We start from the raw sequence: 17998 nt of genomic DNA on the forward strand, positions 1-17998 counted from the left end.
TGCATAAATATTTATCACTCATAAAGTGTAGATGAATTGGTTTGTGGACTTTAGTCTCCGGTTTAAATCTCATCTGAAAGGGTTGAAATGAGAGCTACTTTTGGAGAATTAAACTATCCCAAAGTTCGCTAAGCTCATCTCTACCTGTAAATGAAAAAGAACATGTAAGCGAGCAGAAATGCCCTGAAACTTGTCTTTGCAATTTGAGGGGATAAATTGATGCCCTTTAAACTGCAGTAAAATATCTTAGGCACGGGTTAAGATAGATTACCATTCTGAAAAAAATCTCAGAAGTATCCATGTGATGATTTAACCGAGATTAGTTTGTCACACCCTGTCTCTCTGTTTTTGCATGCACTACACAATCAGTTGCAGCTGAAGAGGTTTTACTTTACAAGATGCTTTATGAAACGTCTACACAGCTTCAGAGAATAAGAATCTAGATCTGGTCACAACAAGCCTACTAGTCAGCAAAAGGTCTTGACTGTGTAGTATATCATGATATTAAGTTGAATACCTAAATCTAATCCTTTCACAACAGAGCAGTATTAGTTCAATCTAGCCATGGATGAATCCTGAGAAAAGTTACTCTTACATAAAGAAAACTCTGGCTATACCATACCTTTAATGTTTTCACAATAAGTTGGGTTTAGTTTTGTTGCTGAAAAAAAACGTGATGTAATTTCATAAGACATGGTTGTTTTGAGTCTTGCAGACAATTATTATGAAATATGGTAATGGATGGAGTGACCATTTAAAATTTTGTTAAGAACCATCTAAATCAAAACTTAAGCTTTTTTAATTGACAAGCATATGACTATCAACTATCCTCATATTGGCTTCTTGCGCATAAGAAATCTTACAGAAGAAACAGAACTGGGTGGTTCTTTCAACATACAGAAGAAACAGAACTGGATGGTTCTTTCAACATACAGAAGAAACAGAACTAATGGTCTTTCTCTCTTCTGGCTCTATATTGCTTAAGTGTGAAAAACACATATTACAATGCCCATTTTAGAACTTAGGATGGATAAATTTTCACAAATAGATGATCACATTCTCGATTCACTGACTGCTCTACAGATGTATGGCAGTGAATTGTAAACTAAACTTTGTGTAAACCGTTAATGTTGCCAATTAATTATTTTTGCTGCCAATGAAGCACCAAGAATATCACGAGCATGCCTTTCATGGCGCATATGGTTTTTTGACAAATATTTTTTTTTGGACCAAAAAAGATACTAGTTTATATAATTATATAATTTCTCTATACTTATATTCAGAGAACCAAATTCTTATACACTAACAAAGACAGCATATTCCAGCTATATATCAAAAAGTACATCTACTTTATAATTTCATAGCAAAATAAGTATCCAACAAAAAAATCAATTAATACAAAAGTTAATACAAACACTTAGTCATTGATTTCATAGCAAAATAAGTATCCAACAGAAAATCAGTTAATCCAAAAAGTTAATACAAACCCTTGGTGATTGATAAAACTAATAGACTTGTTTTTGAGGTTTTATAATGAGATTTGTTACAAGTGAAATTCATCTTATTTTTTAAATTCATATTTTTAATAAATTCTCATATTTTAATAAGTTAGACTTGTTTTTGAGGTTTTATAATGAGATTTGTTACAAGTGAAATTCGTCTTATTTTTTAAATTCATATTTTTAATAAATTCTCATATTTTAATAAGTTTTAGTAATCAAATCTGTGTAAAAATATATTTTTTAAAGAATTTTATATTTCATTTTACTCTTTAATTCTGTTGTAATTTTAAAATTAAATATTATTTATTATAAATAAATAAAAATTCCAAATTTAAAAAATAACATTTTTTGTATAAATATACAAATTAAATTAACAGTATTATATTTTCATTCCAAATACACTTCTCTTTCTAGATAACCATTTTAACACTTTGAAGATCGCATTATTTATATTGATTTTTAATAAAAAGAAGAAATATTTTATTAGAAAGTGTTGAGTAGACTTTAAACATAAACTTCTACTTTGGCTGTGTACCAATTTTAGTTGCTTCATTGCCCCCAGGGATCCATATCAATGGATACTATTATGGACTTTCTCATTATTATTGAAAAACACAATTATATATTTGTCATTGTCTTTGTAGGATTTCTAAAAAGTATATTTGTCATTGATTATATAGTTTGAGTGAGTCTAATGGTTATGAGCATGTATTTCCTCCTAAGAGGTCACAAGTTCAAAACTCGAGGGATAGAGTATTATTGCCTTAGTAGACTTAGCACTAAAATCTCTGTGTGGAGGTGGGTCCCTTGTTTCATGCCCTCCAAACCTAGTAAGTTGTGTGGAGGTGGGCACTTGTTTCATGCCCTCCAAACCTAGTAAGTTGTTGGGTGTCAAGGTGGGTCCCTTGTTTCATGCCCTCCAAACCAAGTAAGTTGTGTTCCCAACACGTTGAGTTTGGCTTATTACCTACTTTCATTTGTAATTGGGACTTTTTTATTTTTTGGAAATTTGAGAAATTTTTGTGTTATTGAGTTTTAAATAAAAATTTATGTTAAACATGTTGATATATTTACCAGTAAAAACATAAACTATTGTGATGTTTATTAGTCTTTTATTGGCCGGGAAAAAAAATAAGAAAAAAAAAAAAAGTCCAAACCACAAAACTTAAATCAAAATGGTAGGTTGGGTCCCATCTTTCATGGCGTAATAAGGAAATGAGAAGACTACACTTTCCTGTCTTCATGTGTAAAGATGGATATAAGTGATGCCTAATTGCATATAGATGTCATGATTGTTCTTTCAAAACATGCAGTCCTACCTTACATTTATGTGTAAATCTAATTTGCATCGCATGAATGGGTAATGTGTCACTGTTGTAACACTAAAGGTACTGGAGCTCAAGTTAGTTCAATGATTTTTCTCTCATTTTGATTTTTAGCATGTGACCTTTGTACCTTCACAAAATATACATGGGAAAGTTATTTTATGAAGCATGCAATGAATCTACCTCTTATAATGGCTACAAAAGGTATAGTCTATGTTTGTGGTTCAAAAGGGGTTTTGTTTTTTAAGAAAAAACAAAGGGTTCATGAGTTCCAAGCTTATTATATAGAACAGACTATGAGCTTAATATACACAAAGTTTTAAGCAAGTAATAAGGGTGGTAAACATGACATGCTTGTTTATTGTTACGCCGACCTTGTGTATATGTTGTTGATTGAGTTGTGATCCTAATGCATGTGGTATGAATGAGTTATACTAAAGTTGTGATCCTAATGCATGTAGTATGAATGAGTTATACTAAAATGGATTGATATTTGGTAATATCATATGATATGTGGTGCATTGACATTAAATTTTGGATATCAATGATTTGATATGTATTGATTGGGTAGTATAATGTTTTAAGTATGTCAATTGATAGTTTAATGGAGATGTGACTTGCTTCAAAAGTTGAGCCAAGCTTTGGGGCTATCACTCATATGAACGGATGATTTGAAAATCACTTATGAATGATCTCAGTTTAATTAATGTAGGTATTACAGACTCATGTGCTGGTGATATGCCTATGTTATTTTAAGCAATGGATCGATAAGATTGTGAGATACACAAGCACGTGGAAAACAGTAAGAGAAGCACAACAAGCAAATGCAAAAACACAACAATTTAATAAGGAGTTCACCCAATCCTCCCGGGCTACATCTCCTAGTCCAACTTTCAGTGGTGGCCTTTTCTATTGTGCTTTTAAGCAGAGTTTGTACAATGAGGAGCTCAATTTGAGTCTCCTGTAACAGGGGATGCTTAGTAGGGTAGTACTTGGATTCCCCAAGCCACTAGAGTACATAGACTCCCCCTTACCAAGTCTTGACCTCAACTGGTCTTAATGGAATGAGTCCAATTTGGTACTTAGTTCCCGACAGATATCCTCACAGGGATTGCTTGAACCTCTCAAGCCTTCTTGGTTCTGTCTGCTCGATGTTGCCTTAGCTCTGCCGGTCAGCTCGACTTCTTCTATTCTTTGCTTCTTGCTTCACTCTCCTTTCTGTCTCTTCTGTCTCACTGTCTCTTCTCTATTCTCTGTTTGTTCATGGCTTAAAGCCAATCCGTCCCTTGACTGTTCGCTTCCTCTTCTGTCCCTTTAGTTCGCCTGCCTCTATCCACTTGGAATTCCTTGCTTCTGTGTCATCGCCACTGTGTAACATTGCATAGAGAAGTGGCCACTTGTCTCCTGACAAACTAAGCACCAACCCTTCCTTGAACGGTCATTATTTCGGTTACTTTTTGAAATGATTCATCCGCCTGCTCAGCGGTCAAATCAGACTTCAATGTTTATATGCCTTAGCTTATTCTTCCCGTCAAATCTGGTCTCCCATCGAGTGCAATCTTCGCCGTTTGATCTAGGGCCTCCAGATCCCACAGTCATTGCTTTTATCGCGCGGTTGACTTGCTCGACCGTTAGCCTGCGATGAGAGCGGTTTTCTCTCTCATCCGCCGGACATGCTGTTGTGGGGAAAAGTATCCGACTCGGAATGACCCTATCCCTACTCTAAGGGTGATAGTTCCTTAGCAACAACTGAAAGTAAAAGCTTTGATATTTTCCTTTATGAAAGTACAGAGAAGGAAGAAAAGATTGACCAACCGATATCCTTCGCTTTTGTCGATCTTGTCTTCTCTCTTCGTCCCTTGCTTCCAGCTCCTTGTTCTCTTGCCGGCCCAGCTACACAAAGATCCTGCACAAACAAGAGAGGGAAACTACAAGAAACATGTATTCATAACTGATGCATGGATTAGAGTGAATCAGATATACAAGTAAATACAATACATCAATGCAATACAAGTATATAGGAGAACATTCAAAGCTTTATTGATAGAAGTAAAAGGTTCTGAGAAGGTTACAACCATCAATGGCTCCAATCCAGCAGCACCTCCCCAGCAGCAAGAAATCTCCTCTTCACCTCTATAAAAGCAATCACCCAATAACTCTAACTGTAAACCAACAGCACTTCCTTGCTTTGCACAAAATTCCAGCCTCCTTAGACCTCATAGAAGAGCTCTATATATAGGATAGAAGAAGAAAGGATGAGTCAGCTTGAGACTGACATAAAGCTGCCTTGTGTCCTTTCCCTCTTCAGTTAATCTTCAGTTCTTAAGTCCACTTGGAGATCCTTGCTTACACATGGAGATCAAGTACCTCTTACTCATCACAGGGCGAATTCCTTGAACCAAGTGTCAGTTTGGAAGCTTCCTGGGAAGTTGACACCTTGCAGAATGACTGTGCCACTTGGCCAATCTCGCCCAGCGCAGGTAGCCTTCATTGGAGTTGACTTTCAGCGCAGGTACAAGGAGGAGCAGTTGACATTCAGCGCAGTTGCTCAGTGGAGCAGCTGACATGATCCAAAAATAGCCTGTTTTTGAGTGTTTTCAGGTGGAGAACTGATAGAAAGTGCTGTGGTTTGCTGACCTTGTTCTTCTAGGGGTAAGAACAACATGTTTAGGGACTGAGGATCCCTGTAATTATTGACATTTCATGTTCCATGCTGCGAGGCACAAAAATGTCTATAACAGTTGCCCCCTAAAGTATGAGGCCGTTTATCGGGTGAAATGCTTTATCCAGAGGGTCCGAAGTTCATTCAAGTGCTGAGAGGTGCCCTGTAATACAATACAATACAATACATTATTTTTTCATTCTGTTTTCATGATCTAGCTGAGGCGGGCATTCCCATGCTCAGCTTTATAAATACATTTTGGTACATAGAACAGACGATCGTCTGATGGTAGACTGATAATTTTCTGCTGAAATTATCATCCTTTGAGTAGGATGATCATCTGCTGCAATGATGTACATGACAAATGCTTTTATATTTCCTGAATATGTATCGCAGCCCGGATGGATGAAACTAGATCCGGGGTCTTCAAACTCGTTCGATCTTCACTCTAAGTACAAGTCGATCCATGTGAGAATTTCGCTGAAGTCGAACATGGAAAGACATCGCTTGATTACCGGTCAATGATGAAAACCGTTAACAAGCGCGAGAGGAATCACCGATAATGATAATGACCCTCAAGGTACTGCAGTACAATTCACGTGGCGTGAATAAAGGACTTGGCGTCGAACGCCACGCAAAATCTTCTGGTCGAAGGTCATTGATGTATACCTGTCGCCGGAAGTGAGAAACTTGCCATTGAGGCATGCAAGCTTCAAAGTACTGATGGGGTTGTTCCTAGATCAACTTCTTGGATAATGAGCTGAAGTCGACAAGAAGCGATCCGTCAAAGGAGGGCCTTAATGAATCCCACATCAATGACACGGAACGGAGCTAATGATTTTAGTGGAGGTGAAAACAAACTGTGACACATGATTCAGGGTGGCGATCATGAATGGATGAAGGATAATGTATGGCAGTGGATGGGACACGGTTGACACTTTCAGAATGACCTCTCTTGAACATATAACGACACTGATGCGATGGATCGGTAGCATTACCCCAAAATGTGGATGGTTTGGCGAAGACCATGGTGATGAGACCGGTGAATGAAACAACCCAACCCGATGTGGTACGGAAGAAAAGTGTCATGTTCAAGAGCGACTTGCTACCATTAAGCTTCGATGTTCTCCCAATTTTTCCCCAGTCATTTCTGACCAGTACCTCTTTATTTTTGTCAAGCTTGAGGAGGATAACATATGCTTGTTCTATAACCTGCCCTTCGGGCAAGCCCATCGCTATGATTTAACGAGCTTAGCGATAGGGAAACTCGTTCTCGTCTAAAGACAAGTTTGTCGCTATTTAATCATTTTAACGAGTCTAACGACAAGGAAAACTCGGTCCTTTTCATTTTTAGAGAGTCTGAAAAGGTACAGAAAGTTAACTCCATAATTCCTTTTTCGTCATCTAATCCCTTAAGTCCGAAAAAGTATAAAACAATACAGAAGGGATGGGTGTTCGGTACTTTTAACGAGCCGAACAAGACAAGCGCTCGATCTTTTTGTGCAATAATCCCTCAGGTCCAAAAAGATTAAAATCTAGAGGAGGGATAGCTCTTCCGGTCGCTTTAACGAGCTGGAAGGCCAAAACTCGGCAAACTTTTCATATTTTACGAGTCAGTGAAAAGAGCTCAAAGAAGACTCGTCTTTTGAGGAACGAGTGATGAACAGGGATAGCAGCAGATTCCAGGTACAGGTTGGAATTCTCCAATCACGGCAGTGTCACAAGGATGGCTAGGTGAAATCACTCTTCGCAGATGTTCCTCAAAATGGGTAAACACACAAATGGAAGTGAATGATCGGCCAAATGACGGTGGAGGTGACGGTGCACAAACACGACCAAGGCTTTTATGGCTGATGAATTTACGATCTCAAAAGGGTATTTACCGGTTCATTTTTCTGAATGAGCTTGAACTCTAAAGGAAAGCCTGCTCATAAACTTATGTTTATTTTTTAACGAGCATGAACTATGCGCTAAAACTGCTCGGATCTTGCGTTTATTTTTTAACGAGCATGAACTATGTGCTAAAACTGCTCGATATACCAGTCATAGAATAAGAACGCCTCCTGTGAGATAGCTATTTTTTAAGGAGCTTTATCTCACGAAGCTATGCTCCAATTTTGGCAAGTTTTACCTTTGCCCCACAGACTTTCTTCATGCAAGGTCGGAATCGGCTAATCCTACGAGTTTAAAGGGTTAGACCTACAGGTTTAAAGGGAGGACCTAAAAATTTAAAAAATAAATAGTCGTCCCTCGCTCACATTCCAAAAGTTTGCATGCCCCCAGGTATAAAGTATAATTTCGAGATACCGCCATCTCTTACTTATTATCCGAAGAGGGTTCTATTTGCTGCCGCAAATCAATCTCTTTCTTCGGCGATGTCTATCATTGGGTTACTCAAAGATGGTTACCCTCTGTCACAACAATAGAATCTCCTTCTTTGGAGGCTGCCCCTACTTATCCTTCAAAACATTTGTTTTAATGGGTGAGGCTTGCTTTTCCCCAAAGATGGTTACTACTTGTCGCAATAAGGGAATTCCTACTTGGGCAGTGCCCACCTCTTTAGACAAAGGTGAATGACTCTTTTGCCAAACACATAACTTTAACAAAAGAATACTATTCCAGAACAACCCCTCTTCCATCCACGGACGGGGTACGGACTAGTCATATTCTTCTGCGGAAATTCTACCTTATACCCAGGGTTTCTTCTGCCCGAAGCAGACCAGGGTGCATGCCCCCTGGGTTCCAGTCTTTCTTTCCGAATCACTCGCACTCATCGGGAAGGAGGACTGGGGGCGGAGGCGAATCTTGTGTGAACAGACCATTTAGGAATGGTATTTGACTATTTGCGATGCGAGATCCCGGAAATGAAAGTTGGTCTACGAGCTTGACCATCCTTCCTTCGTGTGGAAAACACATTACTCTAAAGAGTGAGGAGACTATCGCTCCCATGCAATAAATATAGTCACGTCCAAGGAGTAGGTTATAATCCAAGGGTCCTTGGACGACCATCACGTTCAAATTAACGGTCTTCCCTTTCAATGTAACAGGCACATTGGGGAGGATTCCTAATGGTCGACTGGTTCCTTTATCAAAACCTGAGAGATTTCTTAACTCAGGTAAAAGCGCCGGGGAACCCAGTGCTTTCCAAGAAACAGAGGAAAGGATACTCACAGACGCCCCTTCATCAATGATAGTACCAGCCATGATCATTCTATAGATCTGGACAATGATTCTGAATGGTATACTGGCTGGTAACCGGGGTCTGCCTAGTTGATTCCAATCAAAGGATACAACCAGGTTGCTTGGTGGTGGGACCGAATATACGGCCGGATATGACCCTGATGATGTTCCTTCCTGCGATAAAGGAATGGGCGCATTGCCCTGACGCTCATCAGAGTCGGTGCTGATGAAAAGAACCTGGATGGTGTCATCCTTATTCTCTTCAGTGAGGGTGTCGCATGAAGATGACTCTTCGGCGACGGTGTCATTTGAAGATGAAACTTCTGAAGGTAGAACCGGGTCAACTGCCGTATCGACCTTTGGACTTTCGTCCGGTCTGGATTCAGTAGGTTCATTTTCAGTGACTGACGCTTCAGCCGACCACTTGAGCGGGCCAGCTGTATTTTCAACCAACGAAGGACTTGGCACGAGTTTTTTGTATCCAGGAGGAAGTTTTACCGGTGAAACCGGACAATCTTCCAAAACTCTCTTCGCTTCGTCTAAGAAGGGACAACGGTGGATGGCATGACTGCCTTCACACAACTTACAGGGGAATCTTACTCCCCCTTTTTGTCTTGATCCTTCACTTTCGCTGGTTGACGGAAAGCCATCAACCTGATTGTCAGAGGTTGATGCCCCCGAATTGTGCAGACGAGGGGACCAGTCCCTTAGTATCCGGGGAATACAGGGACAATCTCTGTGGAAATGGTCTCCCCTACATATGACACATGGCGATTTAGGCCCGGTCTGTGCAGTGGGTGGGTTTTCGTCAGATGTCTTTTGCTTGCCCCCAGTCGCCTTAGGCTCCTTCTTCTTCTTCTCTTTCTTCTTCCTTTCCTTCTTCTCCTTGGGAGGCTGACTTTTGCCAACTCTACCTTGCGAAGATGAAGGATCAGAGGAAGTATTGTAAGAAGTGGAAGGCTGGTGGGTAGTTCTAGACTGTTCTGACTGTTGATTCGACTGCTCAGGATTAGTGGCGATCTGGACTACATTAGTTGAAAAGAGCCACACAGGGAGGCCGATTGTCAATCCTGGAAGTGACAATGTTGCCATATGAGGCGCACCAACATCTCCCCAAGAGGAGAAGGGATTTGGACTTCCGCCAAGGTTGCCTCCTTGGTTGGTGGGCTCCATACTCTTCAACTGAAAGATCAACGTGGGAATAACAGGTGATTTTGTTCCGCTTAAAATAAATTTTATTAACGACGCTTTCAAACACAAACTTGCTTTTTCATGTTTTAAGAGTCGAGAAAAAGCTAAAGATGACTCTAGTCGCCTTCGATGTTTTAACGAGCCCGAAGTGACAAATGCTCGGTTGGACTTTTTCAGTTATAGAGTTTGAAAAAGGCCAAAAGAAACTGCTCTGGAGATCTAGGCAGAGGGTGTGCCAAACCTTTCGCGAAACCACAGAATACGTTTTACGGTATGGGTGGTCGATCTTCGTGAATGCTGTGTTCACTGCATCGCGATCAGTAGGGTGGTCGACACGGCTTCCTATGGATAAAGGATAATTGCCTATAGGGGTCTCCCAATATATACGCGACGGTACGCGGGAGCACAAGTCCGTATTAGTGCCACCGACTCTCAGGAGGAATCACCCACCTTCGTAGAGATCGACAGTCACTATGTTTAACGACGCCGGAACACGTCTCTACCTAGACCTCTAGATGTTTGCGTTATGTTACAAAGCGTTGTTATGTAAATTGGATTTATTTTAATGTTGATCTTGCTTAGCAGTTTGCCTTTAAGGATCACCACGAGATGTATATATACAACTTCCTAAATGCAATCTAAGATGAGAAGCAAAACTTTTCAATCTTTCAACTTTGAAAACCTTAATCTACTGAGGGAAAAGAAAGACATCAACTTTTCACACAGATCATAGAACACACACTAAATGCACTTTTTCCTAAATCAACATGCAAACTGTCAATAATGCACATGCACAATGCAGATATTTCTTTTCTTTATCCTTAATGTTGATGTAAGACAAAAAGGAAACTGTTGTATAACTTTGAATCTAATTTCAAGCGAAAGTAAACAAGCTTGTCCAAAATCAAAAGACACCTTAATATCGACTTGTTTAGACACTGGAAATGTATAGATTCAAACCACAAAATGAAAAACAAACAAACTCAAACAGCCATGAACAGTAACAAAACTAGCTCTTAAGATCACAAAGACACTTCTACAGTTCAGGATCTAAGAGGCCACAGCTATACTGGTTTGCTTTTCACAATGGGAAACTGTAACTGAAACAAGAAATACTGAAAGAACAATCACAGTTTCATCACACAACTGAGGCGGAATAATGTCAAGGAAAGTTGGTTTACAGCAAGTACAAATGACAAGCAATCAGCAGCAAAATAACAGTGAAAACAGGGCTAAGACTCAGTAGGAAACCTCAGCAAGACATTGGCTAACTGGGTCAGCGCAGGCTCTGGTCTGTCAAACTGACTCTCAGCGCAGTTCCCGAAGGGAGTACCTGCGCTGAAATGCAGACTGCCTTTGGACAGCCTGCACTGAGACACGAGAGTTGCGTTTATAAGGATTTCCGGGTCATAAAAAGCTCAAAAATTCACTGTTTTTGCTGAAACAAAAAGCTATAGGTCAAGTACAAGCTAAGGGATGATCAAGAGGATGAAAAGCTATCACAAAGAGCACAAGAGTCTTTTGTAGATCAGCTCTTCAAATCATGAATCTACTCAGAAAATGAGCAAGAGTAGCAGCCCCTCTACTTCGCTTTTGATATAGTCAAAAGCTTTTCGATTTGGTACTCTTTTCTTCAGGAAATGAATAGCAAAGATACTACAAACACCAACAAGATACTAGGCTCCCCAGCGGAGTCGCCAGTTTGTTGTGGGGAAAAGTATCCGACTCGGAATGACCCTATCCCTACTCTAAGGGTGATAGTTCCTTAGCAACAACTGAAAGTAAAAGCTTTGATATTTTCCTTTATGAAAGTACAGAGAAGGAAGAAAAGATTGACCAACCGATATCCTTCGCTTTTGTCGATCTTGTCTTCTCTCTTCGTCCCTTGCTTCCAGCTCCTTGTTCTCTTGCCGGCCCAGCTACACAAAGATCCTGCACAAACAAGAGAGGGAAACTACAAGAAACATGTATTCATAACTGATGCATGGATTAGAGTGAATCAATATACAAGTAAATACAATACATCAATGCAATACAAGTATATAGGAGAACATTCAAAGCTTTATTGATAGAAGTAAAAGGTTCTGAGAAGGTTACAACCATCAATGGCTCCAATCCAGCAGCACCTCCCCAGCAGCAAGAAATCTCCTCTTCACCTCTATAAAAGCAATCACCCAATAACTCTAACTGTAAACCAACAGCACTTCCTTGCTTTGCACAAAATTCCAGCCTCCTTAGACCTCATAGAAGAGCTCTATATATAGGATAGAAGAAGAAAGGATGAGTCAGCTTGAGACTGACATAAAGCTGCCTTGTGTCCTTTCCCTCTTCAGTTAATCTTCAGTTCTTAAGTCCACTTGGAGATCCTTGCTTACACATGGAGATCAAGTACCTCTTACTCATCACAGGGCGAATTCCTTGAACCAAGTGTCAGTTTGGAAGCTTCCTGGGCAGTTGACACCTTGCAGAATGACTGTGCCACTTGGCCAATCTCGCCCAGCGCAGGTAGCCTTCATTGGAGTTGACTTTCAGCGCAGGTACAAGGAGGAGCAGTTGACATTCAGCGCAGTTGCTCAGTGGAGCAGCTGACATGATCCAAAAATAGCCTGTTTTTGAGTGTTTTCAGGCGGAGAACTGATAGAAAGTGCTGTGGTTTGCTGACCTTGTTCTTCTAGGGGTAAGAACAACATGTTTAGGGACTGAGGATCACTGTAATTATTGACATTTCATGCTCCATGCTGCGAGGCACAAAAATGTCTATAACACATGCATCATTCAATGTGTGGCATCACTTGGTCCTCTACCAAACCCACTTACCGCCCGAAATGCCTTCGATATTCTGCCGATTTTGGAGCGCGAGCCCGCCTGTTGGTTTAGCGCTTTTCCCACGGGTTTTTGGTTTTCCTTGTGACCGAGCGCTTGGGGCTTTTCCTTCTCAAGGGGTTTTGCCCAGTGATACACATCGGAAACATCCTCCGTTTTTGGCTTTGAGCCTCCTAACTGCCATTTTTGCGCCATGCACAATCCCCATGGGCCAATGGTCAGTGCGCTTTGACCGAAGGTCCTCGTTGCTCCATGCTGGCTGCAATTTACCATTATACAGAGGTTAGTTTTGATAGCTCGTTGTTTACAAGATTTTGAAGTCTATCATGATTTGAAATAGTCATAGAACTCTGATAATTCTCAAGGATCCAATTTGGATCACGGCCTTCCCATTGAAAAGCTTTTGGACCACCAAAACTTGGTTTTCAATCATCGACTAAGTGAGGGTACAATTATCTCACTTGTCCAATCTCTATCCACTTTGCACTGCTTGGCTTTGAACCCCTGAGCCCAATTCTGAGGTACTCAACATCTTCCCTGCGTGCCGTTCTCACCTTCCTGTCCAGAACTGTGTCTTCTTGCAATTCATTAAGATATTCAGGTAGCAGGTCATCAATAGAAGGCAATTGACTCAAACAATCTCAAGCTATATGCATTTATGACTGAGTAGATGTGCATGTAAGCTGGTAGATCAAGGCGAAAATCATTCTCACCAATTTTCTCAAGTATCTTGAAAGGTCCATACTTGATGGGCTTTAGCTTTTTACCTTCACCTTGCATCCTGTCCTTGCTGATATACAACTAGACTTGATCACCAACTTGGAAACTATGCTCCATCTGATGCTTGTCATGCCTTGCCTTGTATTTGGCCTGGCTCTTTTCTAGCTATTCTTGTACTGCCTGGTGGATCTCTTGGATTTGTTCAACGAACCTAGTTGCCCTGTCCACATCGTTGTGTCCCTCAACTGTTGTGTCCTTACCAAAGACAAAATCCAAAGGTGACCTGGGTGTAAAACCAAAACAGGTCTCAAAAGGAGATCTCTCTGTAGAATAATTTTTGGCTCGGTTGTAAGCATGCTGCACATAACACAAATGTTCATCCCAAAACTTAGGATGCTTGCTGCAATATCCCCTGAGTAACTGGATCACTGTCCTATTGACTACTTCTGTCTGGCCATCGGTTTGTGGATGAAAAGTTGTGCTTTTCTTCAGTTTGGTGTCCATCAGTTCCCACAGACTTGACCAAAACTTTCCCACAAATCGGGTGTCTCGATCAGATATAATGGAAGTGGGTAATCCAAAATGAACCCATATATGTTGAAAGAACAGTTTTGCAGTTTGTTCAGCTATAATCTGTTTATTACAAGGTATCAAAATACACATTTTGCTGAACCTATCCACAACAACATATAGATAATCATGACCTTTCCTAGATTTAGGCAGTCCTCCAACAAAGTCCATGGAAACACTTTCCCAAGGATGAGAAGGAACTAGTAATGGAGTGTACAAGCCTAGTTTTCTATTTCTGGGCTTGCTCTTAGCACACATAGTACACCCTCTTACATATCTAGAAACTATCTCATTCATTTTTGGCCAATAACAAAATATTTGTAGCAGTGCAACTATTTCACTTACCCCAAAGTGACCTGATATTAGAGAAGTGTGTGCTTCTCGAATTATCTTTACTCTTTCAGTTTGTGGAATGCATAGCTTCCCACAATGATATAGGAGTCAGTCCTTAATATGATAATCCAATTCTTCTACTCGTTTGCCTTGAATTGAAGTTGCATATACATCTGTAAAGTCTATATCTTGAGCATATTGTTCAATGTAGCTCTCATGTAACACAGAATTATGCTTAAGTATAGTAGATGCATTTATAATGGGTCTAGATAACATATCTGCAACTTTATTATGTATGCCCTTTTTATATTTGATGTCTAAATGAAACTATTGTAGAAATCCCATCAATCTATAGTGTCTTGATTGATGCAACTTAGTTTGGGAGTGTAGATATTGAAGTGGTGGATGATCAGTATGTATTACTGTCTCCTTTCCCATTAAGTAATGTTTCCACTTTTTCACACTCTGTACTAATGCATACAATTCTTTATCACATGTAGGATATTTAACTACTGTAGAATTAAATGTCTTAGAATGATAACATATGGGTTTACCATGCTGTATTAACACTACTCCCATGGCATAGTCACCGGCATCCATTTGGATCTCAAAGGGTCTTTGAAGATCAGGTAGTGCTAGTATTGGCATTGTACTAATCTTTTCTTTCAAGGTGTCGAAGGCTTTTTGCTATTTGCCTCCGCACTAAAACACCTTGTTCAATCCTGTTAAAGCATGTAAGAGAGTTGCAATTAAGGAAAAGTTAGAAATGAACTTTCTCCAATATTGTGCTGCTCCTAAGAAGCTCCTAACTTCTGTAGCAGATTTGGGTTTAGGCTAGTTTACAATGACTGCCACCTTAGAGGGATCTATCTTCAATTCACCACCCCCTACTATATGTCCCAAATAATTCAAAGATGTTTTTCCAAATTCACATTTTGAGAGCTTAACATAAAGTTTTTATCTTTTCAAAACATCTAGTGTCTGCTTAACATGCTTTAAATGTTCTTCCCATGTTTTTCTAAATATCAAAATGTCATCCAGATACACAATAACAAAATCATCAAGAAAAGGTCTGAGTACATCATTCATTATTCTCATGAAAGTAGCAGGAGCATTAGTTAAGCCAAAAGGCATAACTAGCCACTCATACAATCCCTGCTTTGTTTTGAAAGCAGACTTCCATGCATCTTGTTCTGCAACTCTGATCTGATGATATCCATATGCAAGTCTAACTTGGAAAAATAAACAACTTCTTTCAATTAATCTAATAGATCATCTATGCGAGGAAGGGGATAACGATTTTTGATTGTTATCTTATTCAGTGCTCGGTAATCAATGCACATTCTCCATGAGCCATCTTTCTTTCTCACTAAAACAATTGGCGACCCACATGGTGATGTGCTAGGTCTGATGAACCCCTTCTTGAGCAACTCCTGCACTTGCTTTTTGATTTTTGCATTCTCTAAAGAGGACAACTTGTACATGCTAATGTTAGGCAATGGAGCATCTTGTTGCAAATTAATTTCATGCACTATTTCCTTTTTGAGTGGCAGACCTTTAGGTTCTTGAAACAAGATATCATACTTCGAAACAACTTTTTCTAAATCAACTTGTTGTTTAGCATCACAACCCTAAAATACATTGGTTTTATTAAGTTTCTTTTCCTTTACAACCATCAGTAAAAATTGTTTGCATGAATTTATCATTCGTTTCATCTGCCCTGAGTGTGTAATTATTCTTGAGCTTATGAGCTCTTACAAAGTATTCGATTCCATCTTTAACGAGTGGATACTTGTTCTCATCTTTATAGAAAATAGCTTTTCTGTCATACAAGTAAGGACTTCATAAAAAAATTCCACATATATCCAAAGGAATTATATCTAACTCAACCTCATCTACAAATGCTGACCCAAAAGAAAACTTGAGATTGCATTGTCTAGTCACTTGTAGTTGCGCTTTATCACTTAACCATCCTAATGGGTATGGTTTCTTGTGAGGTGTAGTCAGCAATCCCAACTTCTTTAGAATTGCTTCAGAAATTAAATTTACTTGTGAGCCACTATCAAACAAAGTATCAATCTTTTAATGTTTGGAAATAACTCGAATATGGAAAAGCTCATGTCTTTTTCTCTTATTTTATTCATTAATAGTAGATTGTGCAGAATTACTAGCAGATGCTTAAGAATTCTTACCTTTTATACCTGTGGCTGCAATGGTTGTTTCGTCTCCTGAGTTCGACCCCAAACCTTTCTGAATAGCTGTAGCAGTCTTCTTCTTCTTGCCCTCGAACTTCTTAGGTCTCAGCTCCCGATGCAGAATCCAACAGTGCTCATCATCATGCCCATCCTTCTTACAATGAGTGCATGAATACTTGCTTTTCTATGCAGTGTTAGGCTTCCTTGCTTTCCATTTATGTTTTCTTTTCTCCTTATTCTTGCTTGCAGTGGGTTGGGATGATCCCCCAACTTTTGGGTTTCCATTTTTTCCTCTAGCTTTTAGATGCGTAGCTTGAACAGATACCTCATCTATACTAGTGGGATTAAACATGAGGATAGTGTGCCTCATGTAGCTGTGTAGACCACCGATGTACTTCAACAGAGTCTCAGGTGAGTCTAGTGAGATTCCTAGAATCAATGCTCTCTTCCTAAATTCTTGGGTGTAACCTTGTATACTTTTCCCTTTCAACTGTCGAAGAGTTTTCCAGCTCATCATGGCTTGCTGCATGTAGGCCAGTGGATAGAACTAATTTTTGATTGTAGAAACAAATTCACTCCAGACATAAAGAGTCTTACCATGTCTCTTCATGTCAGCTTGGGTCCTGCCTTCCCACCAAACCAAGGCAATGCCTCCAAGGCGTAGGCTGGCCAGCTGAATCTTGCTCTTGTCTGAATCAATACTCTGCACTCTGCAATAAACATCAATTTGTCTGATCCAATTGTCCAACTTTTCTGCATTCAACTCTCCATCATATATTGGTAAATCAAATTTAACATCTAGTTTAATCAAAGATGTCTTCTTTTTATGTTCAAGGCTATTAGGAGGTGTGAGAAAGCTTTCTTCTTTCCTCTTGCCTTTTGAGTGGTCATGGAGGAGAGACTTTTCTTCTCCTTTAAGTTTGGATCCTAATGAATCTTCATCTTTATGTTTTCTAAAATCCTTATACATTTCCTCTACCATGGACCTTATGGCCAGGAAACTATCTATAAGTTGAGGGTCTAGCCCCACAGAACCTTCCTCTGACATTGTCTTCTGAGGATAGACTCTTCCAATCTCAGGATTAGTTTGGACCAACTCTCCTTCTCCTAATTTGAGCTTGGATCTAGTTAGCATTCAACAAATAAATCCAACACAAGTTTGTCTAACCTTACAACATATAGCTCTGATACCACTTGATCTAAAAATCACTTATGAATGATCTCAGTTTAATTAATGTAGGTATTACAGACTCATGTGCTGGTGATATGCCTATGTTATTTTAAGCAATGGATCGATAAGATTGCGAAATACACTGGCAAGTGGAAAACAGTAAGAGAAACATAGCAAGCAAATGCAAAAACACAACAAATTAATAAGGAGTTCACCCAATCCTCCTAGGCTACGTCTCTTGGTCTAGCTTTCGATGGTGCCTTTTCTATTGTGTTTTTAAGTAGAGTTTTTACAATGAGGAGCTCAATTTGAGTCTCCTGTAACAA

This window comes from Pinus tabuliformis, chromosome 8, assembly GCF_031772625.1.
Source record: "Pinus tabuliformis cultivar Carrire ecotype Pingquan chromosome 8, CPIR1, whole genome shotgun sequence".
NCBI lineage: Eukaryota > Viridiplantae > Streptophyta > Pinopsida > Pinales > Pinaceae > Pinus > Pinus tabuliformis.